A 13,668-nucleotide genomic window follows, 5' to 3' on the forward strand; every position below is an offset into this window, starting at 1 on the left:
GAAAAAAGATGCGACGATCACAGGCATGTGGTCACCGCTAAAGAAGAATCGATTTCTTTTTCGCTAAACATGAAGACCAATCAATCGCTATTCGTTTTCTGTCAGCTTCAGGGAGGCCACGCTTACACATGCGTCATTCAGTGTAGATATATACGCAGCCGTGATTATTACTCTATAATATTGATATTGTAAAAGAAGCAGCTAAGTACAACTGAATTGTTGGAACATGGCACGCACCCACAATGTCTGCAATGCATGCCCAAATGACTCGAGATGGCCTGGTTGACGTTGTCAGAGGTCTACGACACGAATGTCAGGTCGGGTGCCAGAGCACTACTACAACGTTAGCAGCGTTGGATTAGTCTGATCCCTGTAGTTGCTCACAAGCCGTGACATGATACGGCGCAAGGTGCGTGAAAAGCGCTTAAATGGGATAGAGAGAAAAAAAAAGCCCATTCATCGCTCTATCCCAATTACGGTAGACATTGTGCCATGGTAACCGCACAGACAACGACATAAGGGTTACTGCACATATCGCCTTTTTCTTTCGTGTTTTTTTCTTGTTTTTGTTGTTTTTTATTGTTTAAGTATGATTACATTGATTGAATGGTAATCCTATGTCAATCGTTGAAGCTGTCTTCATATGTTACGCTGCAAGGTTTACGGTAGGTATTCTAGTTGAAGATTTAACAATAAAGTGATTATTTGCATAATTATAACCATTGCCTCATGTGTACTGTGCTTTCTGATATAGTTACGTGTTCAATCTCCTTGAAATGTTTACGTTCACGCCTCTTTGTTTTCAACTGCGTTGCAGAAGTTTGTGGGCCTAGACATGCGTGGGGGGGGGGGGGGGGGGGTAGGGGGCTGTTGAGTTAGATTGGCAGATTCAGGAAGCTCAGTGTGTTTACCGCGTTAGGCTTAGAGCTTCCGTAGGCCACCTTTTTGGACTTGCTTGTTCTCGCAACCAGTCAGACGATCATACGACGTGAGAAGGGTTGTCTTTTGTGTTTGTGGATATTTCATGTCCATAAGCTGACCATAACTTGATAAAAACTGAGCTGCAACAACTACATAGCGACAGTCGTTAGATTAATCATTTTCTTGCGAAACCGCTGAATATAAGACCAAGGTGCTCTTCATGTTTTCGAAAATAATGAGGACGCGATAATTCACGGTCGCAATGAGCCCACAGCCATAACTTGAACAATAAGGACAAACCGCGCCAAGTACCGTGGGCATTTACAGCCCGAATGGCCGCCGCGATAGCAAAGTGCCGAGTTTATGAGCGACACATGTCAGTCCCATACACAGCTGTTGGTGCCGTCCAGCTATTATTCCTTGCCTTGGATCTTGCTGCTCGAAGGAGAACTGGAAAGAGGGAAGCGTAGTTGGAAGGGCAGGCACAATAAAGTACGGTGCGCGCGCGTTCATCTCTCGCCTGGTGGGCACCACGCAGCCCGCTGCCATGCGGGCACGGTTGACGTCCATCGGCGAACGAGGAAACAAAAAAAAACTAAACAAAACAAGAAAGGCCCGGGGCCTGCGCACGCCAACCGTCATCGAGAGAGCCTCGTCGGAGAGCCCGCGCTACACGATCTACGCAGCCATAGAGCGCGCGCGTGCGCTTCGGCGCCGTAGGCCGCGCGCTTTCGTGCCCAAGGTTGCCTAATTGATTTCCGAGACGCGGCGGCCAAGAATATCCGACCGTCTCTGCGAACGCTGTCAATTTACCGGCTAATTGATACACGCGCGCGCGTGCGCAATCTAGACGGCTGCCGCAGGCGCAGTCGATAAGGACGCGATAAGGACGCGACACGGCGGGCGCACGAGAATGACACGCGCATTGCACTGCCGCAGCTCCTGCGAGCGCCGCACGTGTGCACTTTTTTTGGAGGCTACGAGGAATCGGCTTTGCGGAATAGGCACACACGTGCCACAGTTGGCGGGGCGGAGGAAATAATCGAAGCGCGTTTAGTGTGCGCCCAATCTGTGTCACTGACTGTATACCAACTAACTTTATGTGTGTCGCCACTGATCACGTTTTTTTTTTTTTTTTTTTTCACGGGCAACCGCTTAAAGGAAATGGCACAATGTGTGTTTCACTGGAAGGGGGGGGGGTAAGAAATTCCTTGCATAATAAGCCAGAGCGTCTAGCGCTCCTGTACTAGAAACACCCACTGAAACGTCGTTTTTCGTAAAAACCTGAACAGAGGCAACACATTGCAATAAGCCGGAGGAAACAATTTGCCGATGCTTAGCTGACCCATTTCGCTTTCATCTGCCATGATACTCGAGACAGAATGTCATGCCTTAACGCACGCCCTGTTTGAAATGAAGGTTGAATAGATATCCTATTCCTAAGAGCATGCAAAGCAACTTATTATGTGGTTTATCGTTCAAAAGCCAAATAATGTGGTTTATTACCTAGTGAAATGTGGTGTGCAATATTATTTAGTATTTATTGACTTCGACACTTCAACACAAACTTGAAAGGACTTGCCGGTGGACCATTTGGCGCGTTAGTGACGTAATTAATGATCAATAAACATAAACGCAGTCCTTGTCCGCTACGTTTTATTTCCGCTGTTTGTTTTAGCGCTCGTTGATTTTGTCACAACTTGGTTTTCTTCTCTAACAAATGATTGAGCTTCTTTCCCGATGGAACCGTGTAAGCATTTTATTTCGCCTTCCCGACATCAATAAGCCTCTCTAATTCCATAATTACTTTGTTTAGCGCAAGACAACGGACACAAGAAAGACGCCAGCACAAGGCTTAACAAAGTAATTATGGATTCGCACCAACTAGCCCGATTTTGCTCTCTTACTCCAGCGTCATTATGGACAACGAAATATCCCGATGGAAATCTGTGAATGTCAATGCGAATCAATCAATGTCAATCAATGCGCAACAGAATGTGTTTATTAACACTTTCAGGTCATGCGGGAAATCTGGTACCTAATAACTTTGTTCATGTTTTCTATCCCACAGTGGCCCGAGCACTACGGTCAACATCCTGTCGAAGGCTCCAGGTGTTCCTTTACCACCGATGATTCTTTATTATGAACCGGATCACTAGCACAGACGGCGTCCCCTATATCGTTGTGGATAACATTGGTGAGCAAGTAAGCCAAAATGGAAATGCGCAAATGAACAAGAGCCGACGTGAGCGATGAAGACGAGAGATATCGCAGTTTGCTATGAAGCCCTGTAACGTTGAAGAGAGTGGGCATAACCATGTCGAGAAACCAATAACGATAGGTTCAGAATGAGTGCACGAGCGTACGTACTGAATCGCTCATACCGACTCAATCACGCACTCACATGCATGTGCACGCGCGCATGAGAGTACACAAACAACAAGACTCATTCATGTCTCATGGGTGTTTAATAGTTGACTAATAAACGAGGAAACTAGTTCATAGAAAGTAGATTTTGAATGCTCGAATGCTAATACAAGCGAATTATTGCCGTCGCCATCTGCGTCGCCGTGACGTTCCGTATCTATTTAGGTATATATGCTACACGACATGCACTATGTGCGGGTTATATTACCCCGTCATTCTATCAGTACAGTTGCTCATACCAGGTCGCACATTCCACACGAAATTATTCCTCAGAACTTTCAGAACTGCAGCCCACAAATAAATGTCATGAAATAAAACATCGACAGCGCCGGCCTTTTATGTTAAATCTTCTTAGCATTGAGTATCAGAAGTGCTCCGGCAGGAAGTGCGCATTTCGCTACCGGGCGCAAGGGGAACTAACGATCGCGGCTCAATCTCGCGCGTCATATATGGAGGAAAGCGAGGAGGCTGTGCGGGAGGGAGGGGGCCGACTTAGACTCTGCCAACAAGTGCGTACTTTGCACGATTCCGATAGCAAATTAGGAGACAGCTATACGAAGTAAGGATGGTAGTTTCATTTGCCGTATAGGCTTGCAAACATTCGCTGACTAACTAAATTAACAAGCATAGTGTCACGCGCGCAGAAGCAAACGTGAACGCATCTCACTCGATGACTGCGGCCACCCGCAGTCAAAAGGCCGGAAAGAGAAAGCGCGGCAGCAGCAGTGAACGAATTGACCTTCGTGCTGACTCTCGCTTCAATGCGAATTGGCGAGAACACAGTGCACCCGATGCTATCTGCACTCGGCGCACTCTGTTTCCAATCGCAGATCGCTTTCAAGAAAGGGTCAGCGTGGCCGCGTTATGCGCAGCTGCCACCGGAGTAGAACGTCCCCTCCTCCCCTCCTCCCGGTGCCTTGCGCGCGACGGAAGACGGTGCGCCTCCTCCCCGCTTTCCTTCTTTGCACGCTCGAGATTCAACCGCCATCGTCGGCTCACCCTCGCATGCTTTCACTTGCACACGGAACATACGGTGAGCGACGATGATGTAATCACGTTGTGATTTTAATCGAACCCTCACGGCGACGGCGACAAGGACGGGAGAAATGTGCCTGTATGCCCATATGATTGCTATTGTAATAAAACGTTCCCGCGCACGCCGCCGTTTGGCAAATCGTTCCTTCACTATATTGCTGCCCTATAGCGCTTACAGATACGTGAAAAGTGTGTAAATACCTCGTCGTGTTGCACCATGAAAGGTGAATAGCCTCTAAGTGGCTTCTGTAGGCAGTGAAAACCAAAATATTGAAGCGCGTACGAGACGCCTGCCAGTTCCCGCGTGCTACCGGCCCCGCACGGATTAACCACAACAGAGCCGCAGTGAACTACAACGCCTCACGCCGGAGGCTGCCGCTTTGGCTACTGTCCCAAAATTTATCGTACACTCTATCCTTTGCGAGCAACATGGCGGTAATGAAGCCGTAGTACTGCTGCTACATGAAGCTGGAACTTAGCAAAAGGCAGTGTACTATAAACTAAAACGTTCATAAGCGTCTAGACGGATGTATCTTTTACACGGTGGAATACTTTTAACCAACTTGCGTGATGTTTTGGGCTGTCACTCGGTTTTAATAATGGCGAATAAACGCGTTTTTCTGCGTAGCAACAGACGCCGCGTAAGTTAATTAAAAACGCTAAAATATTCGAGGGACATGCTTACAAAATGTTTCTAGGCAGTTCCTGATCATTTTCAAGAGTGACCGAACTTTTCGCATTAGATATGGTTAACTATAATTCTATTGAGTACAAATACTGGAAGCGTGATTTCCAAACCTACGTGTGGTGTTATGAGACGCTTCGGTATTACTTCATTTAACTGCGAAGTGTTTCATACTATCGCATTTGATAGGTGGCGTTCAGACAGAGAAATTGCTGCCAGCTTCTGCAAGACTAGGTCCGCCTGCAGCAAGCAACACATCTCTTCCTTCATCATCACCACTGGTGATTCTTTATCATGAACCAAAGTGCCAGCACAGGGCTGTTTTTGCTTTTCATTCTCCTCCAACTCGGCCGCCATGGCTGCGAAGCGAACCCTGAAACTAAAGCTGAGCTTTTCAGAGTCATTTCTCTACGGAGCAATCAGGCCTTTATGCTCAGGATCAAGCGATGCATTATATTTGCTCACAGTTGGCTGTCCAGCTCTGGTTGCCGCGTTATGGTAAGGTCGATATGAAAAATACTTGATGGCATCGTTGAAGAACCTGAGGTCGTCAAAATGACCCACATACCATACATACCAAATCCGTGATATCCCGCTGCAGAGCTTAGGGTAGAAAGCACGATGGATTATAATGATGATGTCGCTGACGATGTCTATTGACATCTCCTTTGAAACGGGGTGGGGAGAACTAGTCTTCTAGCCTGCTTGATTTCACCAGGTTTTACTACATCTATCGCTATCCAGCCTTTTGTCTATCTGATATCGATCTTAACTTTCGTACTTAAAACTACTATCACTATACTATACCTACGCTTGGAATGACTGTGGTGCTATCAATCATGTCCCTGCTTGTATTCCACCAATACTGTAATCGTCTCTTATTTATTTCGACTGCTGACCAGTTAATCCTTCCATCTTCTTTGTATCCCAACGCTTCTGGAAGGTGGACACTTCCTAATGGTCTCAGTGAGTCAATATCTTGGCATCCATTACGATGTACCGAGTCGCTTACGTGTTTTTTTTTTCATCCTATGGCGCTTACTTGCTGCGGTGTGTTTTTGACCTCAGGCAGCCAGCTCAGGACTCAAATAACAAGGCGCTATCCTTTGCTTTATCATACAGATTTTTGAAGCGGATTTCTTGCAGTTTTTGTAAACCTCCATGGTCTTTGGCGGTCTCTGTTTCCCTCACTTTTTTATAACTCCTAGTTGTCTACAGGTTCAATTACCCTGTACTTGGTGGCCAACTTTCTTGAACTCTTTCTCAATTCGGTGTCCACGTTCTTGGGGTACAAATATCTGCGTGTTTTAGCTGCTCAATTTTTTTTTTCATTTCATATTCCTTAGCCTTTCTTCAAAACTAATATTGTTTTGCGCTTCTCTGACTTCAAATGAAGCCCAAATCAGCTCATCTTGCCTGCCTAATTTGTGGTTTTACTGTGGGCCCCCAAAGCCTGTCGGCCAGCCACCCTCTGGTTAATCTCCAACCCCGAGAAGATTTCTGATTTATAGCACAGAATTGCATTTGCGCGTGTTAGCGCTGGTACTACTACACTTTATGAAGTTTCTCGCACCACTTTGCATTTATTGTAGACCGAAGTTGTCTTCGTTTTATTATTTCTGCATTCCGCCTCCCTGTCACCTTTAGATTATCTTGGTGGGCGTGTGGGTGGGTCTTGCCTTTATTTACGTTATGTATACACCCACTTATGTATGCTTATGTGTTATGTATGCTTGACAATGAGTATGTCTTCCTCTTGGATTGAGGCCACACCATTACTTGTCTCTTCATTAAATAGCACCCTTCCGAATTTCTCTGTGCTAAATTTTAAGCTTAGATTCGTCGCTGCATTGCCACTTATATTCCCAAGTCTGTAAATCCCTCTAAAGAAGGAATCCATCGACCGAACGACAAAGGCGTATAACGACGACGGCTTGACGACAATGAGATGTCTATTCTTAAATTATGCCTATGGTATAACGACGACAACGTGATGACGATGTTGTGACAATGACGGTATGACAACAACCAGATGAAGAAGCGAGAATGACGGCTATCGCGTGACCAAGTTCGCATGATGACGACGGTATGACAACGGATGCACGATGGCCTCTGTGTGACGACGGCGCAGTGACTGCAATGGCTAGACAATGACGCCGTAACCACGATTAAAAAACCACAGCATAATTAGAATAGAATGACGAACAAGGAAAGACCTCGGTAATTGTACGAAGGTGGTACGAAGACGACGTCATGACAGCAGTGGAATGACGATGTTGAAGCGATCGCAATGGTGAAATGACCACGTGATGACGATGACATGAGGACAACGGTGGGCGGCGAGTGCGCGAAGACGACTGTATAACGACGATGCAGTGACGACTATGGCATGACAACGGCATTAGGAGAATGGGATGACGATGAGTGTACGATGACAGCGGCGTGGCAATGACTATATAACGAAACCTGTATGACAAAGCGGCATGATGAGAGTCCGATGACGTAGGTGCACTGAAGATGATGGCACCAGGACGGCATCACGACGGTCTGACAAAGGAGGCGTGATAGCGACTGACGATGACGGTATGACAAGGATGCCGTAATCACGCTTGAATGACGACAGTATGATTTTAATACAATGACGAAGAATTACGTCGATGGAACGATGAAGGCGGTCTGATTACAGTGGCGTGACGACAATCGGATAGCGTTACGGAGGCGACAATAATGCTAAAATGACAACGGGACGCCGACCACATGGCAACGACTGTGTGATGACGATGACGTGATGACGAAGGCATAGCGAGATTCGGACGAATCAACGAGTTCTGGCGTTTTACAATCCAAAACCACGATTTTACTATGAGGCATGCCGTAGGGGTGGACTCCGGGTTAATTTTGACCACTAGGGAATCTTTAGCATGCCCCCAAGGCATGGCATACGCATAAGAAAGCTGGAATGACGACAATGCAATGAGCGCGACGACATGCCGAGTCCGAATACATATGTGGCGACCCAAGCTATTTGGACCACTGGGTCGTATTGGAAGGCGTGAGGACGAGAGCATGACGAGAGTCAGATCACGAAGCTAGAATGATGATGACTGAACAACCATGTTCCGTCACCCATGGTTGTCATGAGCACTTACCTGCTAGCCCAAGCTATTAGACAACTAGGGTGACTGGGTCGGAGTAGAAGGCGTGACGACGACGGTATGACGAGAGTAAGGTCATGAGGCTGGAATGACAACAATGGAACGACCCCGACGGCATCACCACCAGCAGCACTTACCGAGCGGCCCAAGCAGTTCGACAACTTGGGCCACTGGGTTGGCGTGAGAGGCTATATGTACAGCGTATTTCACTTGGGCCAAACCTGAAAAAATATGCAAATGCTACGTAGATGGAAAGAAACGAGGTAACGACTGTTTGATTATTGTCGACTGATTGATTATTGTTTGCCGTCGCTGGAAGATTATTTTTCGCATTCCGTCTACTTAGATAAGTAGTCTAAATAATTAATAGCTTCTCAATTATTATAGTTAGTTAAAAAGTGTCAATGAGAAAATTGTGGAGCAACACAACGAATTCCCCATGCAGCTTTCTGTTGCTCAATACGTGCTACATAAAAGTGTTTTTCCGAGCGTGAGAGATGCCCGCCAATTGTGTACTATACGCAGACAATACTACTATCTCGTTGTGTGACAATTCTTTAACAGTCTTAATCCTTAAACTAAACAATGAGCTTGGCCATATTGCTGCTTGGTGTTCATGCCATCATTTAATTATCAATCCTTTAAAGACTCAATTCATGATTTTCCATTCTAGCCAAAAAATACTACTTGGCTTGCCTGAGAAAAGTCTAGATGGTCATCACATTCCCGTCTCCGACTGTGTGTCATTTTTGGGCATCAAATTAGATTCTAACCTTAAGTTTTCTCAACACATTGCCTTCATTAATTAAAAGTGCACCTTCCTTATTAGAGCAATAATCAAATCAAGACCATACTTCTCTAAAGACGCATTATTAGCATTATACTTTGCCTTCATTCACAGTCACATTAATTATGGCATTGTTTCCTGGGGAAACACATATAACTGGCATATCTCGTCTATTCAGCACTTACAAAACCAAGCAATACGCATTATCACTAACAGTGGGTTTTTCACGAGTGCTACTCGACTTCGTGAAAATAACATCCTAGTTGTAACGAACTTGTTCAACTCTCATCTAATAATTATGTTTTATAAATTGCTTACTAAACAGCTCTCACACCAATTCATCGATTCCAGGCACCTTATCAATAACAATAATACCGGATTTGCACGAAACTCCAATTTTCTACTACCTATGGTTCGTTCTAACTATGGAAAAATGACATAATCACCATTCGCTGCTACAAAACTGTAGAATGGTTTACCCGTCAGCATTAAATCTTCATCCTTTCTTGCATTAATCATGCCCTTAAGCTATTTTATATGTGTAACTAAATTTACGTCATTCATTACATTAGATTTGCCATTTGTATGTATTGACAGTTTTTTTATGCACTATAGTCTTGTATACATACAATTTGTGTTCGTTGATTTTATTTTTCTATGTTGTATTTTCGCAGTTGTGTTTGTTTCCTTTTAGTTAGCTTGCTCTTCTGTAATACAGCTCTACATTGTTATTATTAAACGATGGTCCCGTTGCAGTCTTTGACTTTGGTACCCTCGGCTGTATGTTCTATCTTACCTATCCCTTGTATATAAAGAATAATAACCTGAAACTGAAACTGAATACACGCAAAGACCCTCGAGCGGCCAGTCGCGCGACAATATTGCGTGCAGTCGCAGGCTTTCATACTCGGAAAAACACTTTTATGTAGCACGTATTCAGCAACAGAAAACTGTATCGGAAGTTTTACAGCGTAGCTGTATATGGCTATGGTGCCATAGAATTTTCCTGTCCGCTCACAAAAACAATTATCAATGGCTCGTGGAGTGTGGTCAGCACTCATGTCCCTGTAAGCAGGCAAAAAGAAAAGGCAATGGCTCATAGCACCGCAAGGCAGAGGCTACAAGCACTCAGCAAAGTGAAGCGAACAGTGCTTACATTCTTTCTAATCACGCATACAACACACAGAACAGCATGGCAAAAACTGTCATCATAAATGGCTCATATCCCCGTAAGCAAGCAATTAATACAATAGCTTGTATCCGCGTAAGGATCATGGCTACTCACTTTGCGTGGGTTAGTTGCGATGACACTACTCCTGTGGTGATCGGTGATTTCAATGTGCATGTGTCGGGACCAAAAAAGGGGGTGGTTCACGCGTTTCGTGTTGCAGACATTTCGCTTGCGATGCCACGCTGATCCGGCCCAATCGACCACCCAGCGATGTAAGTGCATCGATTTGACATTATCAAAGAATATGCTTGCAGATGCGAGTATGTCGATCAGTGCATATCACAGCGATCACAAAGCCTTTGTGACTATCTTTATTAAGTGACGATGAGTGATGCCAATAAAGTATTTACCACAAGTTTTCTTACCACGATGATTACAGCTTCATTGGTCATCCACCTTCGCAGGATAGGATAGCTTTGATTTTTTCATGTTGCTCTACAATATTTTCCTTGATACCTTTAATGCAATTCTAATTATTGAGAAGTTGAATCAATCATTAGGACTAATGATCTAATTAGGCGGACCTTAAAAATAATCTGGGTATTTCCAAGCGACAGCAAACAACATTACCTTGGTTCTGTACAGCTGCTTAGCATTTGCACATTGTTAAACTTTTGCTCAAGTTAAGTGACACGCCCTGTGTGTGTGTGTATGTATGTATGTATGTATGTATGTATGTATGTATGTATGTATGTATGTATGTATGTATGTATAATGAACAAGACGAAAGGTTTCGCGCCAGACCCGAAGGCATGACATTAAAAAAAAAAAGACGAAGGTTATGGCATATATATTTACTGGTGTCTCAGGCCATCGTCGCAGGTCCTCCGGCTAAATGGTCAGTAACATCTGCAAAGACATTTGTCTTCTTTTCTTTTTCGAACGTGATATATATATATACACATATATATATATATATATATATACTTTCGCTCAACGCTCAACACGGCTGAAGTAGACAAATAATGCTATTCGCACTAAAAACCTTTACAGGGCCATCGTTGTCTCGACCGTTTGACTGTTTTTTGTGCTAAGAATACACAATTGTTTCAGCATGATCCGTCTTACAGCCGAAGAGTACTTTATGTCAAAAGCGTCATTAGAATGGCTCCCAGCCGAAGCAAAGGCGTGCTGCTGAGAACAAGCGCTCGGTGCTGCGGTGACCCATATTAGACTACCTGTTGCACAATCACGCGGGCTGCCGCGGCAGCTGCGGGCATCGGCGTCGGTGGTTCAGTGGTAGAATACTCGCCTGCCACGCGGGTGGCCCGGGTTCGATTCCCAGCCGACGCAGCTTCCTTTTTTGAAAAGAGCTGTGAGATAAAACAGAATGATCCAAACACTGTACAGAAATCTGCCACAGGGCGTCGGTGGTTCAGTGGTAGAATACTCGCCTGCCACGCGGGTGGCCCGGGTTCGATTCCCGGCCGACGCAGCTTCCTTTTTTGAAAAGAGCTGTGAGATAAAACAGAATGATCCAAACACTGTACAGAAATCTGCCACAGGGCGTCGGTGGTTCAGTGGTAGAATACTCGCCTGCCACGCGGGTGGCCCGGGTTCGATTCCCGGCCGACGCAGCTTCCTTTTTTGAAAAGAGTTGTCAGATAAAACAGAATGATCCAAACACTGTACAGAAATCTGCCACAGGGCGTCGGTGGTTCAGTGGTAGAATACTCGCCTGCCACGCGGGTGGCCCGGGTTCGATTCCCGGCCGACGCAGCTTCCTTTTTTGAAAAGAGCTGTGAGATAAAACAGAATGATCCAAACACTGTACAGAAATCTGCCACAGGGCGTCGGTGGTTCAGTGGTAGAATACTCGCCTGCCACGCGGGTGGCCCGGGTTCGATTCCCGCCCGACGCAGCTTCCTTTTTTGAAAAGAGCTGTGAGATAAAACAGAATGATCCAAACACTGTACAGAAATCTGCCACAGGGCGTCGGTGGTTCAGGATTCCACTTCCGGCCACCACAGCGTGCGGACGCGGAATGTCGGCTCCCGCAAGGGCGGTGTTTGCGGCCCAAAAGGGCCGCGGTATCAGGTTTATGGATGCTGCTACACAGGAGTACCAGATTATTTTGCCGCAATTGCCGAAAGGTACGACCGTCTCTAATACCGTCTTTTTGCACGGGGATGTCAAGGCGAGGCCCTATCACGTAGAACATTTTCGAGACGCGCTAGACCGTCTGCAGTTGATGCCGGAAGTGTTGGCTTTAGGAGCCTATCAAATGAATCACGTATGGGCTATTACCTTCAAAGATGAAAAAGGAAAGCAGAAGTTGCTGACTACGGAAGCGTTAACTGTGAAGGGTGAGCGATGTTTGGTGATTGACCCACGCAACCAAGACGTACGCATGAAGCTTTACTGGCTGCTGCACACCACACCAGATGAGGACGTGCGAGCGGCGCTGGCACCCTTCGGAACAGTGACCGAGATGTCAAAGGAAAAGTGGCGTGTAGCCGGATGCAGTGACAAAGGGGCGCACACAAGACTCGTGTCTTTATGCTTGAAACCTGGCCTTACCACAGAAGATCTTCCGCATCAGCTACGTGTCGGCGAGGACCACGCACTCGTGTTGGTGCCTGGCAGAGCACCGCTCTGCCTCCGGTGTCACGGCACCGGTCATATACGGCGCGAGTGCCGCGTTCCACGTTGCGGGATCTGTCGTCGCTTCGGCCACGAAGATACCCAGTGCGTGCGAAGTTACGCGAATGTGACAGGGTTTGGCAAGAGCGACGTGATAAACGAACACCTAATGGATCAAGCTGACGCAGAGGACACAGCTGGGGCGGGTGAGGTCCAGCCTAACTCTGACGAGGCGCCAGCCGCTACGAGCCATGACAAAGAGCAGCCGGAGGAAGCCAGCAAAGAAGACAAGATGGCACAGAAGCAGGCGACAGAAAGCAGCGAAGAAGGCGAAGCTGTGCTCGGAACCGCCGAGAAGACCATGGACGAGAGCTCTGGAATCGTCGGCGGCAGCGCAGAGGCGGTGAATAGCGGCCATTCAACCGCTGTCTCAAAAAGACCACGAGATGAAAGCGTTGGAAAGGCTGGAAAAGGAGAAGACCGGAGTGCAGCTGAAGGACCGCCTGCCAAGACTACCACCTCTCGGCGGCTTTCGCTGAAACCCAAACCGAACGTGCCTCCGGACAAGAGGACACCGCCAGCAGTGCCCCTCCCATAGGGGGCCCGCTGGTTTGGAGTAAGGAACGAATGAACTGAGGGTGGACGTGTACGTTGCAGTTTCCATGATGTGTGCCGACAAGGAAGACGCGAGGGCTTCGACCAGTGTGGCGGAGCCATTTAACGATGTCGTCCAGTCCAGGGCTGTAAGTCCGTTACCAGTAAACTTGCATCAGACGCCAAGTAGTCCGTCTGTCCCTCAGCTTTCTAAACATGGCTTAAAAATAGGGACACTCAATGTGCGTGG

The 13,668-nt window shown here is 46.5% G+C and overlaps 5 non-coding genes across 5 annotated transcripts; all 5 read left to right on the forward strand.

Moving 5' to 3' along the window:
- Positions 1-11,463: 11,463 nt before the first annotated feature.
- Positions 11,464-11,534, forward strand: TRNAG-GCC (transfer RNA glycine (anticodon GCC)). Its single transcript has one exon. It is a non-coding gene; the product is annotated as a tRNA-Gly (tRNA).
- Positions 11,535-11,605: 71 nt separating this feature from the next.
- Positions 11,606-11,676, forward strand: TRNAG-GCC (transfer RNA glycine (anticodon GCC)). The gene has a single exon. It is a non-coding gene; the product is annotated as a tRNA-Gly (tRNA).
- A 71-nt stretch (positions 11,677-11,747) lies between these two features.
- Positions 11,748-11,818, forward strand: TRNAG-GCC (transfer RNA glycine (anticodon GCC)). The gene has a single exon. It is a non-coding gene; the product is annotated as a tRNA-Gly (tRNA).
- Positions 11,819-11,889: 71 nt separating this feature from the next.
- TRNAG-GCC (transfer RNA glycine (anticodon GCC)) lies at positions 11,890-11,960 on the forward strand. Its single transcript has one exon. It is a non-coding gene; the product is annotated as a tRNA-Gly (tRNA).
- Positions 11,961-12,031: 71 nt separating this feature from the next.
- On the forward strand, positions 12,032-12,102 carry TRNAG-GCC (transfer RNA glycine (anticodon GCC)). Its single transcript has one exon. It is a non-coding gene; the product is annotated as a tRNA-Gly (tRNA).
- Positions 12,103-13,668: the final 1,566 nt, after the last annotated feature.

The sequence above is a fragment of the Dermacentor andersoni genome, chromosome 4 (genome assembly GCF_023375885.2).
Source record: "Dermacentor andersoni chromosome 4, qqDerAnde1_hic_scaffold, whole genome shotgun sequence".
Taxonomy (NCBI): Eukaryota; Metazoa; Arthropoda; class Arachnida; order Ixodida; family Ixodidae; genus Dermacentor; species Dermacentor andersoni.